Genomic DNA, 18,028 nt, shown 5'->3' on the forward strand with positions numbered 1-18,028 from the left:
GCCATCAGTTAGAATCAGGAGACCTAATGAATGACCGTCGACCGCTAGTGCCCAGTGGCCGGTGGAATTAGTCTCACGATTATTAAATTGTTAGTTAATTTCCTCATCATACGCGCATTCTGTTCATCATAAACGAGATTGTGATTCTATTACGTTGGTCCTTGCCATCGACGTTACCTTATCAAACCAGTTCATCGGAGGTGAGCATGACAGAAACTGACTCCAAGAACGTGAAATCAGGCGAAGTCGATCACGTCCATTCGTTATCTGTCCTAGAAGTCCGGACCAATTTATAGAACTTGAATGCAGTTGACAGTTCGAGGAAGTTCATTCACAGATAACGCAACCTTCGCCTTGACAAAACACTTGTTCGCGTTCTTATCATGATTCGCGTAGACTCATTCATAAACAGCACACAATCGTTAAAATTCAACATTTTGGCGTAGGGATTTACTGTGTTATTGTGTTTGCTGAACACCTCTCCGAAGAAAATTACACATTGTGTCTGAAAACATGACTTGAAGTAATATGTTGAAATCAGTTTTACAGTTCATGTGATTCAAACAAGAACTTGCTTGGGATTTTTGTACTGTTTCCTAACGACCTAATATTTTTTAACATCCACAATGCCAAAGAATGATCCGAGTTAAACTTCATGAAGGGGTGGAGGGGGAGTCCAATGGTAAAAGCCTTGGTTCGTCCCCGCGAAGAAATGTGTTTGATTTCCCAAATGGTTGCATGGTTTGGCCACCGTAGGAGTTCGATCCCCAGCGACATCTGCCAATCGTAAAAAGTGACAAAAGGGATTTTGGGTCAGATTTGGTGATCTGGTGGATAACATCGCGTATAGTTGCTCGTAGTATCAATCACCGGATTATTTTTGTCACAGATCGCAATCATAAAGCGTTAATATCACTTTCTGTGGAATTTTAAGGGCATGACAAGGGCAACATAAGTTTGCGAACACAGGTTGGTAAACTTCAAAAGGGTTGACAACGTTAGTTTTCACACGTCATACATGCCGTTACAAAGTTCCTCGTCACCCTTTCTACGCAGACGCCATTTTGTTGCTGCTATGGGCAAAGAGTGTGCGTCACGACCATTCACAAGTCGAAGTCGCGTTTGAAAACACATGTAGTAGGTGATATGATCATCTCCGGATTGATATAGCGTTACAAATCTCAGATTCCATGTCACGTTGGTGATATATATTCGCCATGTGTTATTCTGTTGATTGTTTTTCCCCTGGGTGTACAAGACAAATAGATTACGCGTCTCTTGTTCATGTGATTGGGACTCCTCAGGCCTGTTTTTTTCCTTCTTGTCTGGATGAGAGATCCAACAACAAAAAATACAACCTTTACTGTGTGTGATCAAAATATATTTTTTCTTTGAATTTTGCTGAAGGTGTCATTTAAGAACTGAACCTCTGATCAACATTCACAATGTTTGATGATTGTAACAGCGACAAAACCAATTCCATATTCTGAGGAAATTCAATCGTATAACTCCGACTGTATACTGAGAATCTGTTTATGAATCAGTCACAATGTGATGATACCAATTTTTGCCTATCTCAGTGGTGCCACCCTGTGCAAATACGTGCAAAGGTAAAGCAAATGCTAATCTGACAAATACGAGGTATAGGGAATCTGTTTTGTCAGAGAAGCGTCAAATTTAGAAATGCCAACCACATGTCTGCCATAACACGTTTTGAAATCTTTACTGCGACCTTGGTTGTTGAAACGTTTATCAAGTATATTTTGAGCAAAAGTCATATGACACTCTTTGAAATCTCGGTAGAAAGAGTATGATCGATTGTACGTCAAAGGTTTGGAAATGTATACTCCACAGACAGCTGGAATGTAGACGACATAAAGGGAAAGTTATTGGAAGTCATCCATCTTCTGATTGGAGGTTAGGGTCTTGTTGAGAGAGTTTTACAGCCTTAGACAGAAATGTTTCACATGCGAGTATGCTAGTATGTTTTTTACGCCGCTTTTGGCAATATTCAAGCAATATCATGGCGGTGAACACCAGGAATGGGCTTCACACATTGTACCCATGTAGGGAATCGAACCTGGGAGTTTGGTGTGACGAGAGAACGCTTTATCCACTAGCTTTCCCCGCCGCTCCTTCTCACATGCACATAGATCCTGAGTATAAGGAGACATAACCTGTAGGTGGTTTCATCTGTTCTGTTTTAATTGCTATTACCTTGGGTATAACATTTTCCCATTGGTACAATGTGTGAATCCCATTTCGGGTGTCCACCGCTGTGATATTACTGGAATATTGCTGAAGGTGGCGTAAAGCCATGTTCACTCACTTGAGGGGATAAAACGGGACCTGGCCCCGATTTCTCGAAACGAACTTAAGTTTTTACTCAAATCTCAAACTGAGTTCACAATTTGGAACAGCTGAATTTTTAACTTAACTGCATTTTTAAAATATAAAAGCCCCAACAACTTAAGTAATCTATCCGCCAAACTCAAATTATCTTCTATAGTTTGAGTTCATTCTGTGAACTTAAGTCAAAACTCAGACTTAAGATTGTTTCGGGAAATCGGGGCCTGGTCTGTGTCAAGAGTCTGACTAGGGTATCCATGTTGAAATGGTATCTCGCTAGGACTATATACGCACAGGTAACCAAACACACACGTGCATGCATGTCGCTATACAGGTGCAATAATCATGAATGTGACGTTAAACCCAACGTCATCTCACATGACCTGAGCAGTTACAAGTCTGAAGACTAAACACCTTTTGAGACATTACGAGGATCTGATAATCACAACTTCTAATCCCAATATGACCCCTGAAGTGGTAACAAGATAACGTGTCTACGATTAAGACTATATTTCGTGCTTCTTCCCAGACGAAACGCACCCTCCGTGATATAAGGAAATGTCAAATTCAAATCAAAACGTCGTTAAACAAACTCACTCATGAGAATTGTGTCTCTGTCGCTGATGAGAAATGACGCCAAATATCACTCCCAGTTCTACAGAGACGAAATTAAAAGAAAATAGCCGGGAAGAACAGTCCAGCCAATGAAGACGTAACGTAGAGCTTGGCCTATAAACATCTCCACATCACTTTGATGGATTCTCTGAACCCTAAGAATGAGGCTAGCCTTCCGGTTTGCATTGATATGTCTCTACCGAGTAAATTAGGTATTTGTTCGTACAATAGATGGCATTTAGAGATCAGCTTTAAGCAAAAGTATCCTTCAAGAAGAGCTGAAATTCATCAAATGTGTCAAAGAAATGAGGAACTTATAGAACCCCGTTCTCAATCTACACACACTGCGCAATCAGGGAACGCTGAACTGAAAAAAAGTAATTATACGTCAAAGAAATCTGATAGGATGTACATTGTTTGAAGTATGCTTTCAAATTACGAGCATGTGTGTTCAAACCAGTGAATTGTTGTCACATTAAAATATTTTAAAGGGGCTTTAATGAACAGTTGTATTGTTATATTTTATGCGAAAATATATTTTAAGTTATGATGATCTGCTCATCATTGATTCAATTCCATGGTTCAACCTGATTATGAATCTCCGTAAAATACTGATGGGCTGCTTGCTTGCTTGCGGATTGGCTGATTGACTGGGTTGTTTGTCTTTTTGTTTGTTTTTTTGTATCTTACGCCAATGTTCTCGTTATATTACGGCGTCTTGTAAATCTTGGTGACCTTGGCGTCTTGTGGATCAGACACAACTGTGGTTGATATTAGGAACACAATCTCAAATCGTCTCTGAATGATGAGTGAGTGAGTGAGAAATGTTTTACGCTGACTTTTATGTATAATCCATTAATATCACGGCGGGAGACACGTGGGTTTTGGGTTTTATTCATTATACCCGTGAGGGCAATCGGAACTGCGTCTTCGGCGTGACGGATGAAGACCGCCCCCGACCCATGACACGCTCTGACCATGTCACAGAACTATATCTCGGGATCCAGGTTCGCTGCCTCTGACAACCTGCCGTGGGGTGATGAAAAACTATCACAACCAAGTTCCCTACAACTATCACGACAATGGCAGCCGTCTAAGCCAGTCGTCACTCAAAGATGTCCCCCAATATTGGAATGACAAGGATTCACCCGAGCTGACCAGTGACATGATTTACACAATAGTTGAATAATGTTACCCATTCTTGTACCCCCGGAGGCTGTACTCAGATAAGCAGCGTCAAGCGACGTCATCGATGAAGCTTATCAATTTAGCTTTGTCTGTAAATTCTATTGAATTCAATTACCCAGGTATTTGTAGTGTATATGTTTTCTGAAGTGCGTCAGAAAAAAATCTATTGATGTTGATACAAATATAAATATTTTAGAAACAAAAGTGCTATCTTCAGAATGGTTTACACCTCAACGCTGCTCTATTTGGTACGGAATTGTCAATTGCCCTGCATTAAAGGAAGCATATACAATGGAAGCTATATCAGGGGAACTCCTGGTAACGTGTTATGAATGCGTTGTGGTCTTGTATTTTGATTTATATCCATTTTGTTTTGTATTTTTCTCTACATTATCCTTCATGAACACTGGTTACTCAGCTTTAGTCTAATCAAACCAGTTGGAATGAAATTTTAATAATGAAAGTCACGTACTATAAAAAACACAAAAGTCATGTAATATCCACAATAAATCTCAGAAAAACGTCTTCAGAAAAACGAGTCGATTGTATGATGCTGACTGGTTCATTAGCATATGTTCATGAAGCACTATCAAATAGTGATGACACCGGGTGTTCACGGTAATATAAGCGTATCTTTTCCACCGATGACACCCGTCAGAAACCAATGCACGGACATGGGAAGTTATCATGTTAGCCCATCTAAACATAACACAAGGAGGAATATTGCGTCTCAGGCAAGAAGTGGGCATCCTCAAGTATATCCATTGTGATCCCCTTCTTGAGGATCTGGATTTATTTGTTCATATGAATTTGAAATTTTCACGGATTTGCAATGTCAAACAAGGTAATCTGGCCAAGACGTTAATTGATCCGATATGTCGATGATCTCAAATCAAATCATCACCAAATTGCCAATTCCCATCAACCGATTACTCCTCCTTAACTATAAGAAGGAGACCATTAAGACGGTCTCATCTGTTACATATCTATGTATAAAGACAAAACACCGTAAGGCTGTATGGTAATAATGATGACTTTCCAAGTCACTTTTTCCTTTACATCAATATATATTCCAGCAGCTCCAGCCTTTGTGTCACCGTGAGTAATAGCATTTCAGTTTTTCTGTTCCCGTCTTGTTTGAAATAACTGTAATAATCTCTGTGTTACTGATCACACGTGTCACTACGTGTTCGTGTTAGTATGACCTTTTCGAATGTTTAAAAGTATACAATTGCAAAGTTACAGTTATATTCTGCTATTTTTGTACCTACCCAGGAAGAAAACCACTCTGCTTATGTTGGCATTCACACACACTGTTAATCTGATTAAAAAGGTCTTAAAGATGAACATAAATTCTCATAAAGTGTTAAAACAGGAATACAGTTTAGAATTACTAACATCCTGCGATATATTTACCCCTAGTTAGTTAGTGTTTTATTTCAGAAAACAAATTAATCATCGCGAAAGACATTTCGAGCCAAAGAGTTTGACATAAGGCCTACAAGCAACAACAATATAATTTCCATAATCTCTCCTGAAAACAGAAACCATTGTACAATTCGTTGACGATGTCTGGACCATGAGTGAATTACTTTGGAAAAGACACTCTTTTATAGGTAACATATTCCACATCCATACGAAATCGTTGAGAATGGTTGCGTATGTTGTGCGATTCTGACTCTACACTGAGCAATCATTAATACATCACTTTGAAAGTGTGGTGATGCCAAGTATTCGCGAAATTTTTTGCGGATCCTGTAATACTGGGCCCCATTTCACAAAGCGATCGTAGCTCTAAGGTGATCGTTACTCTCATACTTAACATAGACTTACGAAAGTCGTAGCGCTACGATACTTTGTAAAACGGGCCCTGGTGACACCCATTGCAAATACATTCGGAAGTAAGTCAATTGTTCATCTGGAAAAACACAGGAACATATGACACAAGTCAAAACAGAGAAGTTCGTCACGCACCAATCTGTCACGTTACAATAACTCAAATCCCTCGAAATATAAATTTGAAATGTCCTCGACGAAAAAGTTTTCGAAAGCTTTACTGCAGGCTGGAATGTTGTAACCTTTATTAAACAACTTTGAGCAGGAGTCTTATCTCTGACAGCTCTGAAGAGCAGCAAATGTATTTCTAAAAGCAAATAGCCAATTCCAGTAACCGGACGTCAGTATAATGGAGGTAATTATGCTTACTTGGCATTAAAGAGACCATTATGACGAAAGTGTTCTTACCAACATATCGACCGGAAACGTTAACATCTATATCAGAGATCTCAATCTAAATTATGAAAATCAATGCCCTGTTGGCATAAACAGAAGCGCATTACGTCTGGAAGATTTTATCGGATAGACAGCAAAAGAACGCAAGTTGTTCTTGTGATGTGGTGGTCTTGTTATGTATATTATGCCTAGACGAACAGCAATTAAAGCATCGTATCTTATTGTTGTTTGAATGTCTTCTGTTATTGACGTATATTCTACATTTACTGTTGAACAATGGACGTCTAGCAATGAATGAATTAATGCGATCAGAGTCCATCGTGGTCATGTTCTTTGCTCAGCACACCACTCGGGTAAAAAAACATATCAAATCGATGTGAACGAAATATCTGAGAGCAGTTTTAGTTCCCCTCGATCAGTGTTTAGGAGACTGTTGATATCGATTATTCTGATCGACTATCGCAGGATGTAGCAGCTGAGTGATTGGGAGCCTCTATACGGTCCTCAATGATGTCATGAAGAAATATTCCCATGAAAACCTGATCAGTTATTCTGGCGTTTGAAAGGAATAGTTATCGATGAAATGTTGATTACGGGTTATTGCAGCTTGTGGGCGATCGTTTTCAATGAAGATGCATTCACATGAAAGGTATATATTTATTCGTGTAGCCTATATTAGCTTCAGTGTGACGATATTAGTTTTCTAAAGTGGGTCGTGACATTTGTCCCGAAACAGGGATTTCCTCTTAACTGAATGTAATTGTGGTTGGTGTTAAAATTATACTTTTGATCCGAACAATAAAACAGTTTTATTTGTTCGTGTCTGTGCGACAAAGGAGAAGCACCAGCAAAACACTTGGGAACAGTTTTTCTGTCTCGTAGAATTGGGAGATAAACCTTCTTGTTATGGACAAAACGTCACCTCACCGGTTTCTTTGCTTGCAACAAATTACGTAGGATCGTGTTCCATAAGAATTGAGTATCCTTAAATTAGAGTTTATGCGTAGATTTTTAAACCAATTCCACGTTTGGCTCGTGCACAATTGTCGGTTCCACTGGTCCAGCAGTATGTTTTAATGACTGTCTGGTTACCGAGGGAACGTTGGTCGTTGCTAAGATGTTTTCTACTCACGCGGACATATACAAGGAACAGATAAATTCACTCGCTTGCTAACTTATGTATATATCCTTGCATCTTTTCCCTAGTTTCATCCTTGGAATGAGAACGTAGGAATATGACTTCAGTTTTGACATATTATCTTTTGACTATTAATCGGGTAGTCAGGCTCGGTGACGTGGATAGCCGTTCATGTTCATACTCTCAACCACTGATTTCCTTGGTCTAAACAGGGTTTTCATACTACTATGTGCGAACGGTGACGGTCCGGGTTAGAATGAGGCTTCAGTAACCCATGGTTTGTGTAAGAGGCGATTAACAAACCACTATGTGCTGCACGTGCATCTTTAAATGTATAACAGGAAGCAATATGCAAGTCACCTATTTGTGAATAGAAAAACAGAATATCAAACCTACATGTATAGGATTATAGGTCCTGTTGACACTCCCAGTGTGGGACAGCGATATTCCGATCAGTATATGCCATAGGACTAGCCGTGCATTTAGCTTCAAAGAAGGTCACAGTGAAGATTTCACCATCAAGATGACTCGGTTATGTTTCTCGTCATAAACGACTCTCGGAGACAGTAAAGGTACAATTGCTATCGATTTTTCTGTTGTACGTTAACAGTTTCTAGGTGACCAATTGTGTAAGAAGAATTCAGTGACACATCTTTCATTCTAGTTCTTTTGCCAACTCGTTAGTATGATCTATACAGCTTTTCTAAAGTTCTTGATCAAAGAACCCACCAAAAACACACACAAAGGCAAGCAAAACGCTGATGTCAAAATCAAGGAAACCTTTTAGTTCAAGTGAAAATGCATAAAGCAAACTGAATCGGAAAGGTTTATGATTATTGTCAAAGGCTCTTTAAGGCTTTTAGGTGAGGCAAAACGGTTTATCGTTATAATTCACTTACAAAGTAACTACATGTACGTGCATGTACGTGTGTGTGTAATGTGTGCTAGACGTGTACATGATTGTGCCAACCGCGGTCGGTCTTGTGTTATCCCCTCAACAGTGAACGCAACGCAGGGCTACAACACGTAACATATTGGAGCGTCTTTGGCTTTGACACGGCCAGGGAGTTAGACCACCTTTTTCGGACACATCACCTACCAGATGAAGGGGCAGCCGTAAGGCCTTGGAAGTTGTGACCCTGATCAGTCAAGAATTTGAAACAAAACACCAAATAATATACATATCTTCTGTACGTAGTGCCAGTAAATAATAGTCCATCAGCGCTTTGGGGGTTGCAATATGTTCCCTCACACATGTTAACAGAAGCAACAAATTTAAAACCCTTTCCACATCCATAAGATATCTCTGCTAAAAGCAGAGTCGATTGTACAATTGTGGCTATATCATGAGTATATACTTGTTTCAGCAGTAATACAACTGTACGATATTGTTTGTAAACTAATCGAGTATGGACGAGACACGAATACATTGTGACTGGAGGTTCAGGCTCTATAGCTATCAGGTCGTGAATCATCAATCTTCCTACCCTGATGGAGTTGTGTTCCTCACCCTGCTTCGTTAAATGCCTCACGAAGTGATTAAACTTGACCGTTTCTGATTGTTCGTAACAACACGTAACAACAAGCGTATCCAAAAATGGCATAGCTGTTCCTCTATGGATCAATTGGTTACTGTCGTGTATATCAAATTACAATGTATGTCTTCATACAAACTCTCCTCTAAGGCGTAATAAACGTTACAATAGAAGCACCCAAGCATTATCAGTCTAATTAACTGCTTCAGTCACTGGGCCAATGTTCCGCTATAAATCCTACAGGTCTAGCTATACGACTGACAACAACGAGCACCAACAACAAAATGACACAATCACACTACGGCCATCTGAAATAATTTACACCAAACGCACCAAACAATGCCTTTATCCGACCTCGTAACCTTCATTGTAGATGTGAGCTCATGTCTAAACCTTTAGACCTGATAAACACATTCATATTTGCCAGGGTCGTTATTTGGAAATATCATCAACATAACTCAAGTGTATTGAAATTCTGTCCGATCGCCCCATTGATTTTGTGTCTTATCTGTGGGTAGGCTGACAGGTCTCTCCCTTCACTGACAAGCACCTGACACATTTGCCAATGAGTCATCTTTCGCCAGCACTGTGATGCTCCATCATACAGCGAGTGAGACAAGGAACCCACGACAATAAACTTAAAGTACAGACTGCCGAAGTCACCCACCTCGGACATCTGCAGCATTGTAATGGAATATTTTCCTAATCAGCTTCTCTGAAAAAAAGAACATATTATCTGTAGGTTGATAGAGAGGTCTGAGGTTCGTCTGTCAAGATTCGTATCGCTCGACATGGTTAGCATTTTGTATGTAGCTCGTGGTATTTGAGTCTCACCCTCTCAGATATTGACTTTAAGATCCTACGTTACAAGAACTGGAGTTATATTTCAATTTGGCATATGCCCGAGTATCTGTTTAAGAACACATCGCGTTAGGCAGTTGATCTGATTCACATACTTTCAAAGCTATTTATTTCTTTGGCGTATTCAACATGAGGAAAATGTTTCGTTCAATCGAAAATGGACGCACTTAATCACGCACACACACATACATACATACATACACACACACATACATACATACATACATACATACATATACATACATACATACATACATACTTTTGCATATATGTGGATATTGTAGTGGCGATATATATCGTATTGTGGAAAGTTATCTCAATTCCGTCAACAGATGATATCATTAAACCAGAGTGGGTGGCGGGGTAGCCTAGTGGTTAAGGCGTTCTCTCGTCATGTCAAAGACCCGGGTTCGATTCCCACAGGGTCTCTGTCGGGATATTGCTGGAATATTACTAAACGAGGCGGAAAATTAAACTAAATTCACTCACTCTCTCACTCATTAAACCACAGCCGACACAAAAACCAGAATCCAATATTAATAGTCACGTCCATTCAGCCGAGATTATAGAACAACTGCGGATGTCGCATTCTGACTGAAGTTGAAGATCTGGACGAGGAATGCATTCCAAACACAGATAACAGATTTCCAACGCGGGGTAACTACGATTTGCTGTGTCCATGACACATACTATTTCCCAAAAGCATGGATAGCACTTGATGGGACTGAATTACTTAGAATTGGTTATATTATGGAGGCATAGTCAGCATGCTGTCTCTCACCAATAAACATTGAACATTTTGATAGCTCTTTTGTGCAATGGGTTGGAACGTTGTTGCCAACTGTCTGGTCTGAAGGTTTTCCATTTTGAAATTTGAGTCTGTAGTTACAGATGTTCATAACGTCCTTCCTGAACATTTCATTTCTTCACTTACATTTCGTGTGCCTTCAAATAACACCCTGCCAACGGGTGGCGTGGAATAGACGTGTGACTAAGGTTTTGAATAATACGGATGGCACTGATCTCAAGATCTCTTGCAGGCAGGGCCGTCTTGACGCAGGAGCACATAGGGTAGTTGAGCGAGGGCCATTTGTACCCATGCTAATCGATGTATGTTGTGACTTGCTGTTAATACATAAAAAGATACTAGTATACAAAAACACTGATTTTACAGATTTGGAAGTACCAATAAATATATGTTTAATTGTATCAACCACTTAGATGTTTTATTCCTGGGAGCGGTTGTGGAAGGAGAGCCCCAGTGCATTGCTTTGCCCGGGGACTTATCCTGTCAAGACGGCCTGGCTAACAGGCAACGGTTTTCAGTGGAGGTATCTGTTGATGTTCTGACAGTGGCGAAACAGAAAGTCATTTGTCCTTCCCACTGCCGTGAAAGGTAAAGGTGTTTCAAAGTTTCGACATTTGGTGACAGCACTACTCAACTTTTGAGGTACAACCGACCAAACTCTTTCAAAGACAATTCCAACGTGTGTAAGGTGATATCTCGCTCAAACGTCGAAAGATCAAGGCTTAAACATGCAAACATGAAAGTTTTGTATGTTAGATATGTGGTAGACATGTAGGAGAAAAGAAGTTGACCTTACGAGTTACAGTTGTGTAAAACGTTCGATCCTGGTTCACGTCTCTGACAATCTCCACCCTGGGGATGTTTGCAATGGATAAAGATATGTTTCATTCTCTTTATGGTGCTTTTAGTCAGTAAAGAAACTTCATCTCATGCATGTGGTAAATCCAAAAATTCCTATCGCCATCCATCCTCCCATCCGTCCTTCCGTCCACCCACCAATCCAACCATCCATCCATGCGTAGGTCCATACATACACGTGAGTCCGTGCGTGCGTGCATGCGTGTGTATATGCATACATGAGAATGGTGTCATCGTCTAGCAACGTGTCAATGACCTTTACTGCTTTCGATGTGCGATAAGATATCATTCCTATCAGATATCATTTGTTCAAGCTTGTTGCCAATTTCGCCGCAATGGCGCCACACAATATTTTATTTTCCCAGTCATTATAGATACATAATTGCATCCAAGCAGATAACACTCCAATTGAAAACAACTAATGCTTTAAATGTATCGTACAGTGATAGACGTCAGGCAGATAAGTATTGTTTCTCTCCTATTTATTGTAATACTATACGCATTTCTCAGACAACCTTTCTGTTTGTAATCTTTATTATTGCAAGAGCTCGGTGACAGTGGGGGTTTCTTGCCTTTAGAAAACAAGACAGTCGAGCGTCTACGCCCAGTGTCCAGGGTATAGTAATTGTTTGGCTATAACATCCAGATTGAATCGATTTGTTTTTTCTACATTAGGATTCTACTGGGCATGTGATGTTGTTAGCAATCCAATTAGTGTGAAACCTTTGCTAATGGTTTTAAAACTTTTTTGGTGAAATACAGAAACAAGGGGAAAACGAATGAATAAAAACACATTTGTAGAGCAACGCTCTTGGAATTTCTTGATGGAACTTACAAGAGAGTGTCAATTGATGATTAATCATTCTTGTCGAGTTGAGCTGCTGTCTCTAATGCTATCGCTCTCGTCGAGGTTTACCAATAGAGTTTGAAAGCGCTTGGGGCTCACTGATCAATGGTGTGCCCATGTGCCCCAGGATCTGCCAAGCAAGACAGGAGGTGTTGTCCAGCAGCTAGAAGCAAAATCCCACAATTCCTTCCTGGGTCCGCCGGGGTCATTGGTTTCCATCAAAGGTACATGTTACAACTCTCAGAAGTGAGCACTTGCATTGCTATCTGACACTGATATGGACATTGGACAATATACAGTAGCTGTGCTGTGGGAAGAAGTCTTTAGACTGGCAATACCAACTTCCGTTCACAAGATTCACAGACAGAATCATGATGAACCGCGATAGTCTGGGCCATACACAAGGAAATTGAGTCTGCACTACGTTATGCCTCCAGATTATAGTATCAATAACCGAAGGCCACTTTTGTCAGACTCCCCGCAGCCTGCTGGTTTCACGTCGGCTGGGACATCACTTGACCCACGCGGAGCTCGTCAGCATTCGTGTTGTTATCATCTTCGGGTGGATGTAGTTTGTTCGATATTCGCCAGAAACCTCGTTGATCCTATTGTATATATGAAACGGACTGTGTGTTTGATAGTTGATAGCTGTTCAATAATACACGGTTGTTTTATGTGCAATTGGAAATAATGCTTGGTTGAACTCGGATTTGGACGAACATACTTACTTGTTATCAAGTTTCATTGACTTTGAAGAGATGGCTATGGGTTGTTAACACACTATCTTGTAGTACTTTCTAAAATGTTTAACACGCAGGAATTGAATGTATTTAACCTCTTTATGATCCCAGGTCAGAGATACTTTAGCAGATTAAACAAACCATAAAGATTCTGAACCGAATTAGACTCAAGTTATTGGTAAACATAACTATGTTGGTCGAAGAAACGTGATATTTAACACAATGAATGAAAAATAAGGATGTGGTCATTTTATACTCGTTCCCAACGCAACACGATCTGTTTGTGTAGTACATGATAGAGCTAATATGTAATAAACAAGTATCCAAATTATATATTCCCACAAACACAACTGACTGATCTCGCTGCAATTGCTGCAATAGCATCAGAGGTAGGATGCTTTATCCAATAATTGACTGGGAAACCTTACAATACATCAAATGTAGCACATCGTGGAAATATTCTCTCTTAACTGCCGCTCACACGTATTAACTGAGAAATCCGTAAACAGATTAAGATCCATGTATGAGTGAATATATTATTACAACTAAATAAATTGTCAGACGTTTGTCATAACGGTAAGTAACATGGCCAAGCAATCTGGCAAATGACTGTTTGACCGGGGGATGAACTGTAATTATAATTTGTTCCAGTATCATTATCGACATTGAAAACGCAGTATGAATTCAATGGGACTAGATTACATTAATCTCTCACAACATGATGGATTTCGACAAGGTCATCTTGTTGGCTCTCTCAGGCCTCGGATAACTCATTGTTTTCTCCAGGTCCCCCCATAACGAGATTAGATTGTGTGTACATATTTGTATATTAATTGTAGTCAGTGAGTGAGTGCGTTTAGTTTTACGCCGCTGTCAGCAATATTCCAGCAATATCACGGCAGGGATACCAGAAAAGGGCTTCACACATTGTACCCATGTGAGGAATCGAACCCGGATCTTCGGCGTGACGAGCGAACGCTTCAACCAGTGGGTTAACCCACAGCCCTATTAACTTTACAAATATATAAACGAGCCCTAAACGAGTGTAACGCGGTTATTCGCGAAACGTAAACATATTTTGCCCCACCGGCGTCACCCGTCACAAGCACACACGCAGGAAAGGCAATTGTTCACCTAAAACACAAAGCATAGGGTTCGCCAACACAGGAAACCCCATATGGGGAATAAAGCCTGGGTCAACCACTCAACCCCTGGGCTACCCTGCCGCCTTAGTAACAGAATCAATATACAAGTAAAATACGTTGACATATACCAGCTTCTACAGGGTGGTTGAACATAGTCAATGATTGAGATATGGGATGAAAGGAAACAATTTTTTTCAAAATTTTCCACTTCATAACCTTGAATGTTGTTACCTTGAACGAACAACGTCTTTGCAAGAGCCGTATGACGTTCTTTGAAATCATAGTAGAAAGAGCGTGGTTGTACCAATAAAGTTGTGAAATCCACCAATCTAAGAAACGCCCTTCTAGAAATACATTTTGCCATGGCAACAATGATGCTTATATTTCCATGATCAATAATTATGAAACAGTCTTCACATCATTGATGCTCAGTACACAGATGCGCGTCGTCTGTGGTATCACAAAGAGGTCAGAGTGGAACATCTTGTATTGGAAACCATCTCACTTGTAAATGACGAGAGGGGAAATGGTGTTTTAACAAAGGTGAACCGTGAAAGGACACTAAGTCATATTACTCAATATAATGTTTCGCTGACTTGGTTGACGCATGTCATCGCTTTCCATCTCATTATGTTGATCATTGGATTTTCACGTCCAGATTCAATTACGTACAGACCTCCGCCTGGTCCGCCATATAGCTGCAGTATTGACGTGTTGTAGACAACAAACAAACAAATCTATGTTACATACTATATTCCGTGAAACTGGCAATCATTGGAAGTCGATACAAAGCGTCCTTGTTATGCATCCTGAAATATTTGTCCTTGAAATTGTTGCTATTCTGGATGTATGCAGCTTTTCATCAAACAATTAAGTACAAATAATGATAATATTTAAATAAATGAACTCACAATATATTTTATATGTTCTATACCCTCATGTCATCAAGCAGTCACAAAGTATCTCTGCATTACAGATGTGATACTATTTATGATATATTAATTTCTATTGCACCCTTTGCTACTGTATGTAAAAATGCACTATAGACCAATGATCTTTTCAGTACTGACTGATTGAGTTATTTTATCTTGTAAGTGATCATAAAGGTTCATGATTCGCCAATATCTGAGCAAAACGGGCGACACCAGAAATAGACTTCATATATGTTACAAATGTGTGGGATCGAGATCAGAGATTCAGCTTGAGAAGCTAATACCTTAGCTACTAAACCACTACAGTTGTTGACCGCCCCTGGTCAATGGGAACATGAACCATTTACGTTGGTTGCTGAAAGCACTATTTGGACTAGTCTACCATTTTGATTGAGCGACATCAAGCGGTGAATATCGACACTACGGATGTGGTTTAGACAGATCACACGCAAAGCCGGAATGCCGTTTTGATAGATCGGTATATGACTGCCGTATAAGGAAGTCTTCTATTCTGGTATTTTCTTACACATACTTTACCGCAAGCGAAACTAGATTTACCTCATTATAGATTAAACTGCTATGTAGAAAATATAGAATCACTTTATAATATTGATGAATCACTGTTAACGATACCGTTGACGGGTTTGTTCTTCAGACCAGCGTTTTGAGGGTTAAATTAAGACTGCCTTTTATGCACTTTTAAGTATCGCTGATAGCTGTTCAATAATACACTAAGTTTAAAATGTGATAGATTGTGGTCGTTTGAAGAGGAATATGGTGTTTTGAATCAGATCTGTCCAAATGCCGCATGAATGCAATTGCATTTGTATGTCAAAGGTTCCGTGAATAGGTTTAGCTGTAACAGAAAAATATGAGTGATACATGTAGAAGTGTATTCGAAATGAGAATCTAACATGTAATCTGCCTGACAAACGAAAGTATACTTCTATGTTTGATGACTAAAAATGAAACTAAGACGAGAAGGAATTTTGATGGTGAATGTGATTTGAAACGGGCGTCTTAGCTGTGCTTTGGGCCACAGGTTTGCATCCTTTCGGCGACCGTTTTCCACAATTCTTACAATATAGGTCATTACCTATCATCTCAACATGTTTGTTGCAGACTAAAATTGAAACTAAGACGAAAGGGAATTTTGATGGTGATGGTGATTTTATACATGCGTCTTAGCTGGTTTGGGCCACAGGTTTGCAGTCTTTCCAGCAAATTTGTATAAAGGTCATTAGCCCAACATGTACAGACTGCAGTTTGGATCAGTCAAATTAAAACTAGTGGCTGATAGAATGGGCACGGTTTGGGAACGGAAGCACTCTGTCACTGGGGTAGCACCACGAACGTGTATTCTTCACGATCTAGACAGGAATTTGGTGTTGGGAACATTTCTTGGAAATCTGGGAAATTAAGATGTTTGAAAACTCAAAACTTAACGACTGTTCAAAAAGTGTTTGATCGGTGATCAGCGTTGCATTGCATTGTTACATGCGCATCGGTAACACAACAATGTCTGATGCAGTTCTCAGTTTTGACTTTGAATCTCTGCTCCCCTGTTTGAGACTTTCGACTACCCACCTTCATCACTGAGTCAAGAGAACGAGAATACTCTAAGCTACCTAATCTATCAGTCAATAATATACACAAAGAACTTAGTAAAGCACCCCTTGATCTCTCACGATTGAATGAGCCCCGATCTTAACTTTTTGGAGCATATCTGGGACATGATTGGTCGTCGTGAGCAACAAAGGGATCCTCCTGTACAGAACCTAGCCCAATTAGAAGCTGCTTTACACGAGGAATGGCGTAGACTGCCTCTTCAGAGGATCAGGAGGCTGACATGGGGTATCAGGAGGAGAGTGCTGGCTGTCATAAAGTGACATGGAGGTTACACTCGGTATTGACCTTGAATCGTGTAAGACACGCAAAATGACATTTTGAATGTTCACATTTACCACTAAAGTCAACATTAAACATACCAGGGCCATACTTGTATAAACATGGCTTTGTATGAAAATCAGTGGTTTTTTTTTAAATGAGCAGTTATCATCATAAAATCAAGATGGATCCAATCATTTTTGTCGAGTAAAAGGACCATACGGTCAGACAAACTCACGTTTTTTTCATCGTGGTCACCACGAGAAGTTTAATGTACCTGTTTAAAACATATCATTGCGAAAATACAAGGGTGCTTTATTAGGTTCTTTGTGTATACGGGGCGGTGGGGTAGCCTAGTGGTTAAGGCGTTCGCTCGTCACGCCGAAAACCCGGGTTGGATTCCCCACAAGGGCACAATGTGTTAAGTCCATTTCTGGTGTCCCTTGCTGTGATATTGCTGGAATATTGCTAAAAGTGGCGTGAAACTAAACTCACTCACTTACTTCGTGTATACATGCTTGTTAAACATAACTATCTCTGTCATTCAAGCATCGATAATATCCTCATCGTTATCTTCATCCGAACTCTGAACGCTGCTCATTACACGCCCTTGTCGGATGATAGCGGAGCCCCCTCCCACGACGAGTCTTCAGTAACCATTGTCCTTTTAAGTGCAGAGAGGACAGACGTACTCCCACGGGTTATCTCGGGCTAATAAACGATGGTAGTCATTTCCCATGAGTCATACAATATCAGTACATGAATAGTCGGAGACATACATGTTAAAACTACAAATTACATATACATTTAGTCGACTGTTTGGGTCTGTGTTCCTGATATTGTTATTCATTCTGCCATACTGTTTTCAAGCATACGTATACGTGTACACCCAT

The sequence above is a fragment of the Haliotis rubra genome, unplaced genomic scaffold (assembly GCF_003918875.1).
Source record: "Haliotis rubra isolate DU_JTF1 unplaced genomic scaffold, ASM391887v1 Scf166, whole genome shotgun sequence".
Taxonomy (NCBI): domain Eukaryota; kingdom Metazoa; phylum Mollusca; class Gastropoda; order Lepetellida; family Haliotidae; genus Haliotis; species Haliotis rubra.